Consider the following 14279-nt stretch of genomic DNA (forward strand, 5'->3'; position numbering starts at 1 on the left):
CTAATGGCTGCAGGTTGTGTTGGAGATTTTCCACTTTCCAAACTGAACAGCTCTCTCGAATGTTTTATTTCCTTCAATTCAAGATAATATGGTTGTTAACGATGAACTAATGAATTCTTACAATCAACTACGAGATGTTACCTTCTCATTATCGGATATGACTAGACTTTGTGGCCATAAAAAATGTGAACCTATTTATTGCGAGAGAATATCTTTCCTCCATGCATCGGAATTGGAAGTTGAGAGTCGTCATCAACCACCACGTCTATGGACACTTTCACGATTCCATCATTCCTCCCAGATTCAAATAAAGTGCCCGCAGCGACAACATTATCGATGGACCCAAGTGCCAGACGACAATGAGTTCCCTCCTGTATCGAAAATAATATTTATAAGCAGTTGACGACGTTATATTTCTTGTTTCGTTAAATTGAAAAACTGGCGAACACTTACCTTGAACTCCAAAGTTTCTTCCTTGTTCAATATCTTCAAGTGAACACATACAGTAACATCAGTTAAGTATCGGTAACTACGTGCATTACATTTCTTATAAGACAACTTGGTAAATATAAACACTTACCTCATCTATATTCTCCTCTTTTAAAACGTTTTCATCTCGCTCATGCTTCGATAAAGTACCACGCTTTGATTGCGGAGATATTTTTGAAGCGTTTTTAGATGGTGTGGTACGCTTTGACTAAGGAGATTTCTTTGGATCGTTTTTTGATGGTGTGGTACGCTTCGACCGAGGAGATTTCTTTGGTGCATTTTTAGATGGTGTGGTACGCTTCAGTTTAGAAGATTTTTTTGGAGTCTTCTTAACTGGCATGCCATGTTTTGATTTTGGGGAACCTTTTTCATACTTCTTCAGTTTCGCTTGAAGTTCTTTCACAAGAGCTGCCATTCGATCATACTCTTCGATGTCCACCTTTTTATCTCCTACTAGGGGCGCTGAGTGTTTGGTTGGATTATGGAATTACTGGATTTTTGTTATGCCCCAACTTACTGCTCTAACAAGTCCGGGCCGATCTCGACTGCCTAGTGCGATGGATAACAAATCCTCATCTTTGTCCACATTCTCTTCTTGCAAGTCTTGCGTTATCATGAGATCATCCTATAATTGTAACAGCAAATATAAGTTGAAACAATTATTATTCGTGCTTAAAAATTAATATAACACTTATTATGCGCTCTACAACTTTCTGTGTCGGTCTATGCACAATCTTCCCCTTGCGATTTGTTCGAGCCTTCTTCCATAAGATGCAATGATCTGATGGTCTCTCATGTGATGCATCAATTTTCTACACACATAGTTCAATTTAGTTAATAATTATTGCTTAAATTGTTATAATAAATATATAACGTACCAATTCCTCAGCAAGGTTTGCATAACCCTTCCGCGACATGCAATGGTTATACACGTGCTTTTTATGTTTTTCTCTGTTCGTCTCACTTTGTCTCTGCATAAAGGCGTTAATGTATCAGTGTACTACATTTTTTGATATAGAACATAGATAAATGATTTGCAAAGTATCAAGATTCTTATCAGTACCTCAAAGTCTTCAGTCAATCTAGATTTCAAGAACACCTCCCAACGTTTATGAATGGCTTAATGAACTTGTTCGTGAGCCTGTACTTAAAGTTTCTAAAATCAATCCCAACCACTTGAATTAAATTTTTTTTGGTTCTATGATCAACTACAAATCCATCCTATATGGCCAATACAAATCGTGTAAACCAAGTATAACTAGTTAAAAAATTATAAAAATACCTGTATCAAGTCATAGATTTTCTCCTTCGCCTCGGATGGAACCGATTTTCATGTTTCGTATATTATGGGAATATGGTGTCGTACACTTATTCCAATAAAAGTCTTCAATTTCGTCGCATTATGTCCAATCGGTTGCCCTTTCACATTATACTTAATAACCCACCAGTGACCTTCGCTGCTAATTCGTGTAATCTCGTGCAACCCCGTAGGTCCACGCTTCTTTCTCGTCTTGCTGGTTTCGCCTACATTTGTCATTCTGTCGTTCTGGTACAAATTCTCTTTAGTTATGTGGAAATTGCACTACCGAAATAATTCAATGTAAAGATAACCAATAATAGTAATTGAACATTAAATAAGACAATAAAATAAAAACTCAGTAATATTACTAATACTACATTAACAAACAGCAAAAGAATACAGAATACATGAACTCAATATAGTCTATGTGAACAAAGCGATGCATGATAACAAAATAATTTAAAACAAGGTCTTCTAGTATATCCGCTTGAACTGATTGCCTACGGAAAACAAAAAGACAACAGTTCACACGTGTTAGAATTTGATTAACACAACAACAAATAAAAAATTATAAAATATTGTATACACGTACTCAATACATAATTAAATATCAACCCATGTGCCTTCACAATCTTCTCTTGTATATAATGGGCCATTTTCACCAACTTCAGCTGATGGTGTGTCCTTCGAGATTGAAGTATAGTACAACGAATAATCATCAAGATCATCCTCGGAATAAGTGTAACTGAAGTCTTTCAGTGGGGGTGTCACTACGATTGACCATTGTACATCACTTGGATCTTCTACATAGAAAACCTGTCTAGCTTGTGATGTCAATATGAATGAATTTGACGTGTGTCCAATATGATTCAGATCAACTAATGTAAATCCAAGTTCGTCTGTTCTAACACCGTTGTGGTTTTCAACCCAATCACATTTAAATAGTGGAAGTTTAAATGTGTTGTAGCTAATCTCCCATGTCTCTTGAATGAGCCCATAGAATGACATGTCTCCAACTATTAAATTCTTATCTTTTGCACTAGACAGTTGAATTGTCGTGGCAACTAAGCTTACCCCACTATTTTGGAAAATTTCTAATATTGTCACATTGTTTTGTGCTATAAGAACATTCATTTATCCTATAGCCATCATACATCCTAACCTCTGGCTTCGGCCCATGAGCCATCCAGCGCAAGGTTTCCGAAATGCATTTACCGTTCGTAATTTCGCTCATCACCTATGGAAAGGAAAAAAAAGGACACATCTGATTATACTGCATGCCTATCAAGTGTACAAGATATTTGAATTATGGACATTGTTCACCTTATCACGTATCCAGTTGCCGAAGCTTCTGGTGTGTTCATTCTGAAGCCACTTCATATTATTTGACCTATTTGGATTTTCCCCTTTCAAGTGTTTCATGTGTTGTCTGCAACAAATGTTGAGTATTATGAAAATCTTCAACTGAAATATACTTATGAGATTGAAATATTAATACCTTTAGTATGGTTTCACTTCTTCAGTGTTCTCCAGTACATAAATATGAGCTTGCTTTAGATGTTCAACACTCGGCTTTACGTATGATCCAGCTGATAATGGCCTATCATGGAGACTCTCTTCTACATTGTTTTGCGAGCCAAGTCCAACCGCATCTAGTCTAGAAAGAAACTCAGTGCAAAATTCAACAGCTTCCTCCACTATATATGACTGTGCAATACTTCATTCATGACGGTTTCTATTCTGCACATATCCCTTCAATACCTTCATATATCGTTCAAATGGTTACATCCACCTTCAATACTCGCAAAGTTTAACTTCTCTCACAAGGTGAATAGTAAGATACACCACTACATCGAAAAATGAAGGTGGGAAGTACTTCTCCAATAGACATAATGTAACCACTATATCATCTTGCAATTTATCCAATTCTTCAACATTAACAGTTTTAGAACATATTCGGTTGAAGAATAAACACAACCTGATAATGGTATATCGCGCATGCTTGGGTATAACTGAGCGTAGCGCGATTAGAAGTAGTGGTTGCATCAAAACATGACAATCATGAGATTTCAGCTGGTTGAGTTTCAAGTCTTCTAGAGAGACAAGACTTCGAATGTTGGAGGAGTACCCTTCAGGAACTTTGACATCATACAAAGTCTTACATAAAGTTCTTTTCTCCTCTCTTGATAATGTGTGACACGCAGGAGGTATGTAAGTTCTTTTCCCTCTTGTTACTGGTGCAAGTTCAGTGCGAATAATCAACTCAACCAGATTAAGCCTAGCATTTATTCCGTATTTACCTTTTCCTGGAATGTTCAATAATGTTCCCATGATATTTATCCACATATTCTTCTCAATATGCATTACATCCAGACAATGTCTGACATGTAACTTATTCCAATATGGGAGTTCAAAGAATGTAGATTTTCTCTTCCAATACGTATTGGCAGTTTGCCAACTCAACTTATTGTCATCTTTCTTGCCCCTTGGGAAGTTCATGTCAGTAAGTATTCTAAAAATAGCATCTCCCGACAAAGGTTGCGGAGCATTTGCACGCTTTTGCCTACCATTGAATGTCTTTTTTTTGTTTTCTGTATGGATGATATCTTGGTAAAAATCTTTTATGTCCCATGTACACATTTTTTTCCCATGAACCAACCGTATTGAAGAAATGTTAGTGCCACGTATGGGGCAAGCTTTATAACCCTTCACAGTGCATCCACATAAGTTTCCATACGCTGGAAAGTTGTTAATAGTCCACAACAAGACAGCTTTTAGAATAAGCGATTCTTGTTTGTGCGCATCATAACACTGAACTCCAGCTTCCCACAAAAGTTTCAAGTCCTCAATCAACGGAGCTAGATATATATTTATATCGTACCCGGTTTTTTCGGTCCTGAAATTAACATGGTCAACATCAAGAACTTCCTCTTCGTGCACAACCATGGTGGAAGGTTATATATTGTAGTTATCACTGGCCAACAACTATATTTATTGTTCCTATCCCCATATGGGTTAACATCATCCGTTGATAAGCCCAAACGTAAATTTCTTGATTCCAAACCAAAATTCGCCCAAAGGTGATCTATTAACCTCCAAGAGGAAGAGTTAGCTGGATGTCGCAAAACCCCATCTAGTTTCCTACCGGTATTGTGTCATGTCAAATTCTTAGCATGATCGGAGCTCCTAAATAGTCTAAGGAATCTTGGAATTATCGGAAAGTACCACAGCTGCTTTGCGGGAACTCCTTCTTTCTCCTTAGTTGTATCCTTATTTAATTTCCACCTAGACAAACTACAAAAAGGGCATCGGTTCATGCGTGCGTATTCCTTTCTATATAAGCAACAATCATTAGGACATGCATCAATTTTCTCATAATTCAAACCCAAACAACACAATGTTTTTTTCGCCTCGTACATGGATTTCGGCATTTCTTTCAATTCTGGTAGGAGGTCACTAATTACAGATAGTAATTCTGAAAACTGGAATTGGTCCACGAATATCGTACTTTCAAGTTGTATAATCTTACTAAAGCTGACAACTTCGTGAACTTTTTATATCCAGGGTATAATGGTTTCTTAGCATTATCAAACATATTTTCAAACGATTTCGGTACATGTGAAATTCCATCATAAACAGTCTGAATCCTGTCAATCACATCGAACAAATCATTATCATCTTCGTGATTCTTATTGAACTCACCATTCAACCTATCCTCATCTGTTCTAGGTTCATATTCTGCACCATGCCAGAACCATACCCTATAGCTCTGATCAATACCGTGTTCATACAAGTGATTTCTAATGGTTGCAGCATCCTTATCTATACGGTTTCCACATTTCAAGCAGGGACAACATATAACCTTAGAACCATTTGCATGATGGAACCCAAATTCAATGAATGACTCGACTCCTAACTCGTAATCCTCAGACAATCTATTTTTTTTCATCCATGATTTGTCCATTGTCATGATATTAGACAACTTATTAAATGATGACGTAAACAATTTGCTCATGATAATATGGAAAAAAAAGAAACTACAGGTCGAGACTAATTTTAAGGTTTATTCAAAGTACATCAAATATGGACAGTATGATTAAACTTGTTGTCAAACTTCAAGAGCATTAGATCATCTCATTAAAGGCATCGTAGGGAGGACCATCCCAATAAAGAAACTACCATGACGTATAATGGTCATTAAAAGGAGAAGTAAACGGAGCAACTCTTGAGAACAAAGTACTACTTAACGGAGCAATAAACAAGGTCAGGATAAGAGAAATCTAAGTGAAGAAGTAACAAAATCTTTCCTTTGCTAGTATGTGTCCAAAATCTAAGTGCAGAGAACAATTTATTGAATCAAGAAACTTCACTAATGGCATTAAGCCGCCATTACGAGCAATACCAACCTGGTTATGAATTTCTTGAAAATACAATATTTTTCATTGTTTCAGCAAAGAAATTCACCGGACCTTGTCATTCAATCCTAGGAACATGAATAAAAAAAATTAGTGTAAGTTGTTACACCAATGCAATCATGAGAATCAAGCTTACAAGAGAGCCAATTAAATTAAACAAGTTCAGTGTTCGTGACTTGTCAGAACAGAGGTAGAAGGAATGAAATATTACATACGTGGAAATTTTCAAAAATCAACAACAAAGATTTACTATTATCCTAGTAATGTTTTTTATTTTTTATTTTTGGAAAGGGATCCCAGAAATGTTTACAAAAGGAGTCTAATGCTAAATGAAAATACTAATCCGAAAGAAACAACCATAAAAGTATAGTTTATCAGCAAATATTATGAAGCAAAACTAGAACATGATGCAATAGTAGTCAATTAGGTAACGATAAAATGAAATCCAGATTAGATGAAAAGAAAACCACATGAGAATCAAAAACCAAATAGTGCAAGTAAAGAAGTACAAACTTGAGGAAAAATAACACATAAGCTTTTGATGATAGAGATAACTATTATGTGCTTGCTTAGTACTAGGGTGGACATTGAAGTTTCAACCCCAATGTTATGGTCTGCACTTTTCAAACTGTTGCACATTTAAGAAAGCTAATCAAAGATCAGATGTTAGGAATAAAAAATGACTGGCCTCTTAAATCAAAATATCATCAAATTTGAGAGTAAACCAGTTGTAAAGCTTCTCAAAATTATGACAAATATAAACTAGTAAACAAAGAACGGCTAGATGAAAGTTGTTTGCTTGCCCAAAAAAAAAGTTTCTCTGACTTTTATCCTACTTCAAAAAAAAAATAATAATAATAACATGACAAAAAACTTAACATGTAAATACCAAATTTCTTTTAAACATAAATAATTCACATGATAAAGTAGGAAACCATTTTTGCTAAATATAAACCAAATATCGAAAGTATCATGTGCAACAAATGTGGTCGTCTTGCAATTCCTCAATTGATAATGGAAATGAAGATTTCCAACTCAATTGAAGCGGTAAACTCCGTCTACAAATTTAGGCCATTAAGTTCAAAAAGTGAAGACAAATATAGAAGAAGATAATAGTCACTCCCTATAAATATAAATTGAACGGTTTTGATTACATCTTTATCTTTTCATACTTCCTTGTTAAAAAAACATTAAATGGTGCTCATTCCATGTGATTCATGTTTTTCGTGACAATTCTTTGTGAACACCTATGCAATTCTAATATGGCTAATACGAGAGAATAAGTCATACAGTAGGAATTTGGCTTCGCCTTTCACCTTTTCTAAAGTTAAAAACCATGAAAGAAGCATCATGAAAGTTTTTCTGTAACTGTGCTACAATGGCATCCAAATAGACCTTCTATTCTTCTTCTTGCACCACTTCCGTGAAGAAGCAACAATCAAACACTGAAAAAAGAAAACCATAATAAGTTTACCACATGCCACAACTAAAATAATCTCACAAGTAGACATATCAAGATATCGATATTGATAGGTAGCAAAAAGAAGACCTAACAAAATTACCGAGAGGTGTAGCACCATCGTCACTTTGCAAAGTGGTGCGGAAAGGCATTCTACTGAAGATTTAAGTGAAATTTTAGAGGGATTTAATTTTTTTTCCTAGAAATAGAGAACTAGCATTTCGCTGTTCATCACCTTGTTTTCTCTCGTGATAAAATGAGATCCCCACGCGATTTCGTGAAGGGTGTGGGTAACAGACCTCGAGAATGAACTAAGGGCGGTGTGATAAGCTTCAGATCTGAGAGTAGAGTGACGACAACAGCTTTCGAATTTGGGAGAACGAAGGTGGCGGCAGCATTCAGATCTTGTTGGGGCAGTGCAGCAGCAGTAGTGTTTAGATCTGGCTAGAGCAGTGCGGCGACAACGTTTGGATCTAGTCGGCGCAGCTTGACAGCTTTTGGATCTGGGAGAAAGAAGGCGGCAGCAGCGTTTGGATCTACTTAGAGCAGGACGGCAGATGCAGATTTCAGTTCTAGGAGCACTACGGCGGCGACAGTGTTCTAATCTGGTTGGAGTATGGTGGGGGGGGGGCGTAACTTTCGGGTCTGGGAGCACGAAGGAAAATTAAAAACGAAGAACAAGGAGGAGATGACTCTACTTTGGAGACTGTACAACTTTTCATTAGGCGCCAAAATAAAAAAATTTCTCAAATTCCCCCTTTTTTTATTTACTTTTTCGTAGCTCATTTTTTAAAATGTTATGCCCAAAAGCTATTAAAAGTCATATTTCTGGTAGTGACTATTTCAAAAATAGCTGGCAATTGTAACATTTAAAAAAATAAAAAACAATAGCGCCCTACAATTTAATAAAATATTGGTGTAAAGTCCACTATTCAACTTTTTTCTAAAAATAGTCGTGAGTGGTAATTTCAAAAAATTAAGAAAAATTTTGACCGACTATATAATAAAATAGTCGGGAATAGAAATCTCTCCCTTCTATTTCAAAAATCGTCGGGAGTGGTAATATATAAAAACAAAATTTTACTCGACTATTAGGCAAAAGCGTCGGTAAGAGTAACTTCACCCAGTGTCGATAATAAAAGCGAAAAATATATTCCTTTCCAGATTATTTTAGTCAATAGTCGGCAGAGTCTCGACTATTATTCTTTAATTGGGAAAAAGATGTTTGCCCAGCGTCGAGAATAAAAGCGTTGGAAAAAACTCATAATTCTTGTAGTGTCAGCGATCGATTATGTGAATTTGCATCATCTAGGTAACGAATCTTGAACGACGGCGCGATGAAGATAATGAACTTTTGGTTTTTTGAAAAGAACATCGAAAACAGATGAGGAAGAAAGAAGTTTGCAAATGGCGTGGTTTGATTTAATTTATTTTAATTGTAATTACCTACGATGAAAAAATGATTACTATATTAATATTATACTTGAACATTTCATAAAATCAACTTATTTTGTTGGTGTTTGGTGTACACATGTGTCCATAAGTCTCAGTGGTCTTCAGCGTTCAATTCACACAAGTAACTAAATACGTTATCATTATATATATATATATATATTACAAAAATAAATATCTACTAAGTTTTTATTTTTCATTTTATTGACTTGTTTCTATTTTCTTTCAAATAGTTACTATTAATATTCTTAAAAATTTAGACAAGAATCTAATAAAAAAAACAAATTCTCAAAACTAACATTTAATTTTGGAAATTTCTATCTAAACTTCAAAGTTTTATGTTATAAAAATTTAAAGCTTCATGAACCTAACTAGTTCCAATTTAAACTTAAATTAATTCCTAACAATTCGATTAAGTTTGTAGAAACTAAGGTTGGAGAGAATCCAATGTTATGTATTCTCATTATTAAAGTCTATATATATAGACAAATATACAAGGTTGACCTAATCATATACGGAGAAGGTAATTGACAAATTAATATTAATACAAGAATATAAAATATACTAATATATAGTTCAAAAAAGTTGATTACCTTTCATTCCAATAAAAAAATTAGAGTATAATTTAAATGTGAATATTTTTATTTACCGAATGCTTGGTGAAACTAGAATTAACTTATATTATTTTTTTATAAAAATATATTAATAGAGGGTTGAAAAAATAATTTAAATTCATAGGGCTCAAACTCGGGACCGAAGAGAGGAAGGGCACAATCAATTACGCTAAGCATACCACTATAACAAATACCATCTTCTACTTGTTTCATAGAGTATTTGGGAAAACTATTAAGCATAAATCTATACTCGATGCGACCAGACAATCCCGAAATAATTAATATTGTTAATGAAGCTGTTGTTTTTCCGACAGAAATGAAATGCGCTTAAAATCATTTGTTTTTGTATGTCATACATTATCAAGATGATATAGGTAATTGTCATGGAATACTTGAAATTTTTTTATTTTCATTGACAATTATAAAATGTCATAAAAGCCTGAAAATTTTCATAAATTGCCGTTTGTTCCCGCCAAAATCGCGCCTCCACCATTCGTGACAGTTTTCCACTGTCATTGAAATTTCGATTTTCGCGACAGTTTTTAACTGTCATAAAACTTACAAAATCCGAAAAATACCGTTTTTTCCCGCCAAAAACGTGCCCCATCATTTATAACAGTTTTTTTTTTCATCCAAACTTTTTTACCGTTCACAACTGTCATGGAAGACCAACTTTCTACTCGTGTAAACTTTAAACCACACAATTATCCAATTATACTTTATATTATATGCATGACACATATAAACATTAAGTCTTAATGGACTATCTTTGTTGCAGGATAGCCACACAAATATGTATTAATGGAAGAGAAAGAAGTATCAATAGAATACATTAGACAAAAACATCACCCCTAGTGTCAAACAAACATCAATGTCATATTCTTCTTACAATGGTAAGTGATGATTGACAAACACAAAAAATGAGAATATTTGCTATACTACTATCAAAAGCAACGACGAAGAAGTAAATGTAACAAAAAGAATAACAAAAAAATATTGTGCGACTAGAATCAGCATATGCATAGAAATTAGTTTGCTATATGTTTTGTCACTAGAAAAGTCCTTGACAATTGACGGAAGGATTTCATTATCAAAATCAGCAAATAAACATCCTTACTAATTAATCAACATTAACAAAATTATATTTTGCCCTAGAGGAATTCCGTATTTGAAGCCATTTCATTTTATTTCAAAATGACAAATCAATTCAGAAATATAACGCAGTAAAGCTCATCTAAATAGGTAACTATATCATAAGTTTTGAATTAACTGGAATAACTTACTTTAAATGCATTTTAATGCTCAAATAGTTAAAAACAGGTAAATAAGATAAGTGGCCATTTCTTTAATTTTGAGGTTGTATACTTTGTGGATATTAGAGTATTCGACTTATCCTTCCTAAGCCACATCAAAGACCCAATGTAGTAAAGGATATACTCAACGCCTGAATCGAAGTGGGGGACAAAAATTAGAGAAGAAACAACACAGTTGAAAGATAATTCATCCGTAAGGATATACACAACACTAACAAACGGTGTAAATAATTTTATGATCATACATAATTTAAAAACATAATGGTTACTGTAAATCCATTAAAATATAATGGATGACATAAAAATGTACCAAAAAATGTATTAATGATATTTTTCATCATGGCCACATAGTTGGAAAAGCTGATGATAAAGCCCAAGGCATTGCAACTATAGGTATGTCTGTCTGCATTTTCTTCAATTCAAAAGCCTAAACTATTGCAAATCAAACCGGACAAGTAAGAGCCGACAAGTGCATTTAATAAAAAGGCCAACAATGTTGATTAGAAAGACAAAATAGTCACTTATCTCAAAGACTCAAATTGAAAATCCATACATTATCATCGAAGAAAGCTTTAATTTTTTTATTCAATAACCTCATCATCATCTTCAGAAAGTGATCACCTACAACAAAACGAGAAATTTTAGTCATCAAAAAATCCAAAACAACTTTAATTGCTAAAAATCCTAAAAGCTTAAGCTAAGCAACCTAAATCTAGAGACTTAAATACAAAATGCTATTGTTTACCTCTTCAAGACAAAAAATTCATGACTAACCATGTAAGTGAGTAATCTACTGCGAATCTTTCAAAACAACGCAATTTAGAAAAACTACCACAAGAACTAATTAAACTTTTTTTGATAAGACACAAGAACTAATTAAACATTTTCTACAATTATAAAATAAAAAATCTGTATTAGATTTTTACCATCTTTCACAATCCTAACCTAAGAGGAGAAAGAGATAGAATTTCGTTTTGATAACAATCCTCATGGCTTTATTTGATTTGCTTAACTCGGATGACAATAGGTTGAAAGCTTAAATGAAAATCCAATCATTGAAGTGGTTTTCTAGATAGAGAGTCCATAATACAAGATAAGATCACCGGGAAGTTTTGATATTGCATAATACCTCCAATGACCATGATTAAAAGCTACCTTATTAGAGAGAGCAATCCTCCAAAAAAAGATGGTAATTGTAACTTTCAAACTGATGAAAGCCTATTTGTTTAATATTAACATTAAACTGATCCTCCAAACCACTTATCCCTAAACTTAAACTTTTAGGTGAAAACTAATTAAGCTTAAGAATTGAACTCAGATGCCAAATCCAATTAGTAACCATCATTGATTCTTTATAGAAATCTCTTCTTTACCACACATCCAACCAATCACGTGACTAAAAAAAAAGCACAGAGTTTGGCAGAACTACAAAGTAGCACATTTCACAGTAGAAAGTGAGAAAAATTATTTACCCAGACAGTTTGCCACAAACAACAATATGTTGTTTACATCTTCAATTAGTAAAAATCGTAAAAGTAAGCTACACAACCTAAATCGAGAAACTTGAAAACAAAATTCTAATTTACAAAGTGAGCAGAATCTAACAGTAGCAGTCGAGATTATATTGCACTGCCTTGAAACACCAAGAAAATAATGAAATAGACTCAAAATAAATTTTCCAGATCAACATCTAATAAGTGTGCAACAATCCTACCATTGATTTGTCGAATAAGCAACAACCCTACCACCGAATGCTCCTTGCCGCCGTTAAAGGAGCCGCACGCACTTATGGCTTCTCTCTCTTCCATTGCTTTGAACTTCGAATCTTTGAATTTTTTTCCCCTTTTTGCACGGTTTAGATGCTCATTCCTGCTTTGAAGAAGAAGATTAATCAGTAAGAATTAAAAATGAATAATAATTATTAAACAAACAGTTTTTTTCTTTCTCACTTTTGAAAACTGAACAATAATATACAAAAAAATCTCTTTCGCTCTACAATGAACAACACGAACAAGGGAGAAAAAAATAAAAATTGAAAGTTACTCCTAAATCTCGACTACAAGATCATGCACGATATTACTAACAAAACGAAACATAAAAATCCACCGCCGATTCCGACCAAAACTTTTCGCCGCCGTTCAACGATCTAAACTCTCTCACTGAACCAGAAAACAACTTAAAAAGTAAAATCAAAGCAACAAAATAATCAGTTAAAACTCGGCATTTTCACGAACCTTCGAGGGACTTTGTTTTCAAAGCAAACAGTAATTTACAAGCAAAATCGGACAGAAAATGAACAGAAAACTGAGTAAAAAATCACGATTCACGACCGAGAAAAGAAATAACTTCCCTCAAGTCCACAGTACTGCACTGCCACGAAACGAATCCAAAAAGGAGCCGCACGCACTGCTGGGCCGTTGAAGAACGCCAGATCTGGGCGTTTGTTGCTGTCGCACCACCGCTGAAAACGCTACAGCCCGAGGGTCATACCGCCATGGGGTTCGTTTGCTTTGCCGTCCGCTGGGAAATACTGTCGTGAAGTCGTCGCCAATGATGAAGAAGAATGGGGCTACTATGAAGGAAGAAGAAGAAGAATGGGATTGCTATGGAGGAAGAAGAAGCTTCTTAAGAATGAGACTACACGTGAAAGGAAGGGGAAAGAGATGGGGGCTAGGTTTCCTTCATTTTTTTTCCTTTTTATTTTCTTTCCCTTTCCCTTTCTCTTTTTGTTTTATTTATTTTACCAAAAACAAATCCGTCCAATTAAACTAAAATAGCACACAAATTAATGTTTAAGGTCTTATATAAAAAAATAACAACGTTCCATTATCCTTTCCCAATAAGAACTCTCTCTAAAAATGATTTAGAAAATTTATCTAAAAGATTAACTAAATTTAAAATCCAAAATTAGAACTTCAATATTAGAAAATTCATGAAATTAAATATCAGCATAGAGAAAAAATCCAGGGGCACAAATAAGTCTTAAAATAAACGAGCCAAAGAACGCAGGTGTTACAGAAAATGTGAGAATTTCAAAAAGTGAAAAGTATACGTCTACAAAGGTAAGAACAATTTCTTGTAGTAAAAATGATATTTGAATAAAAAAATTTCGGTTCAGACGAACTAGTTAACTTGTGTAAACAAAAAAATCCAACTCAATCATCCAACAAACATCAAACAATTAAATTTAATTATATTCATTTCAAATTATTTTTGTTCCAAACAAGATAAAGAATT

At 34.1% G+C, this 14279-nt stretch overlaps 1 long non-coding RNA gene and 1 pseudogene across 1 annotated transcript; both read right to left on the reverse strand.

The window, feature by feature from the left end:
- Nucleotides 1–191: 191 nt before the first annotated feature.
- LOC148211422 (uncharacterized) lies at nucleotides 192–4735 on the reverse strand (annotated as a pseudogene).
- Nucleotides 4736–11492: 6757 nt separating this feature from the next.
- On the reverse strand, nucleotides 11493–13787 carry LOC111024591 (uncharacterized). The gene is made up of 2 exons (XR_002603372.2): nucleotides 12757–13787; nucleotides 11493–11663 (listed from the first exon to the last, which is right to left on the reverse strand). It is a non-coding gene; the product is annotated as an uncharacterized LOC111024591 (long non-coding RNA).
- Between the last annotated feature and the right edge of the window lie 492 nt (nucleotides 13788–14279).

The sequence above is a fragment of the Momordica charantia genome (genome assembly GCF_013281855.1).
Source record: "Momordica charantia cultivar OHB3-1 chromosome 5 unlocalized genomic scaffold, Mcharantia_2.0 BLBB01000005.1, whole genome shotgun sequence".
Taxonomy (NCBI): Eukaryota; Viridiplantae; Streptophyta; class Magnoliopsida; order Cucurbitales; family Cucurbitaceae; genus Momordica; species Momordica charantia.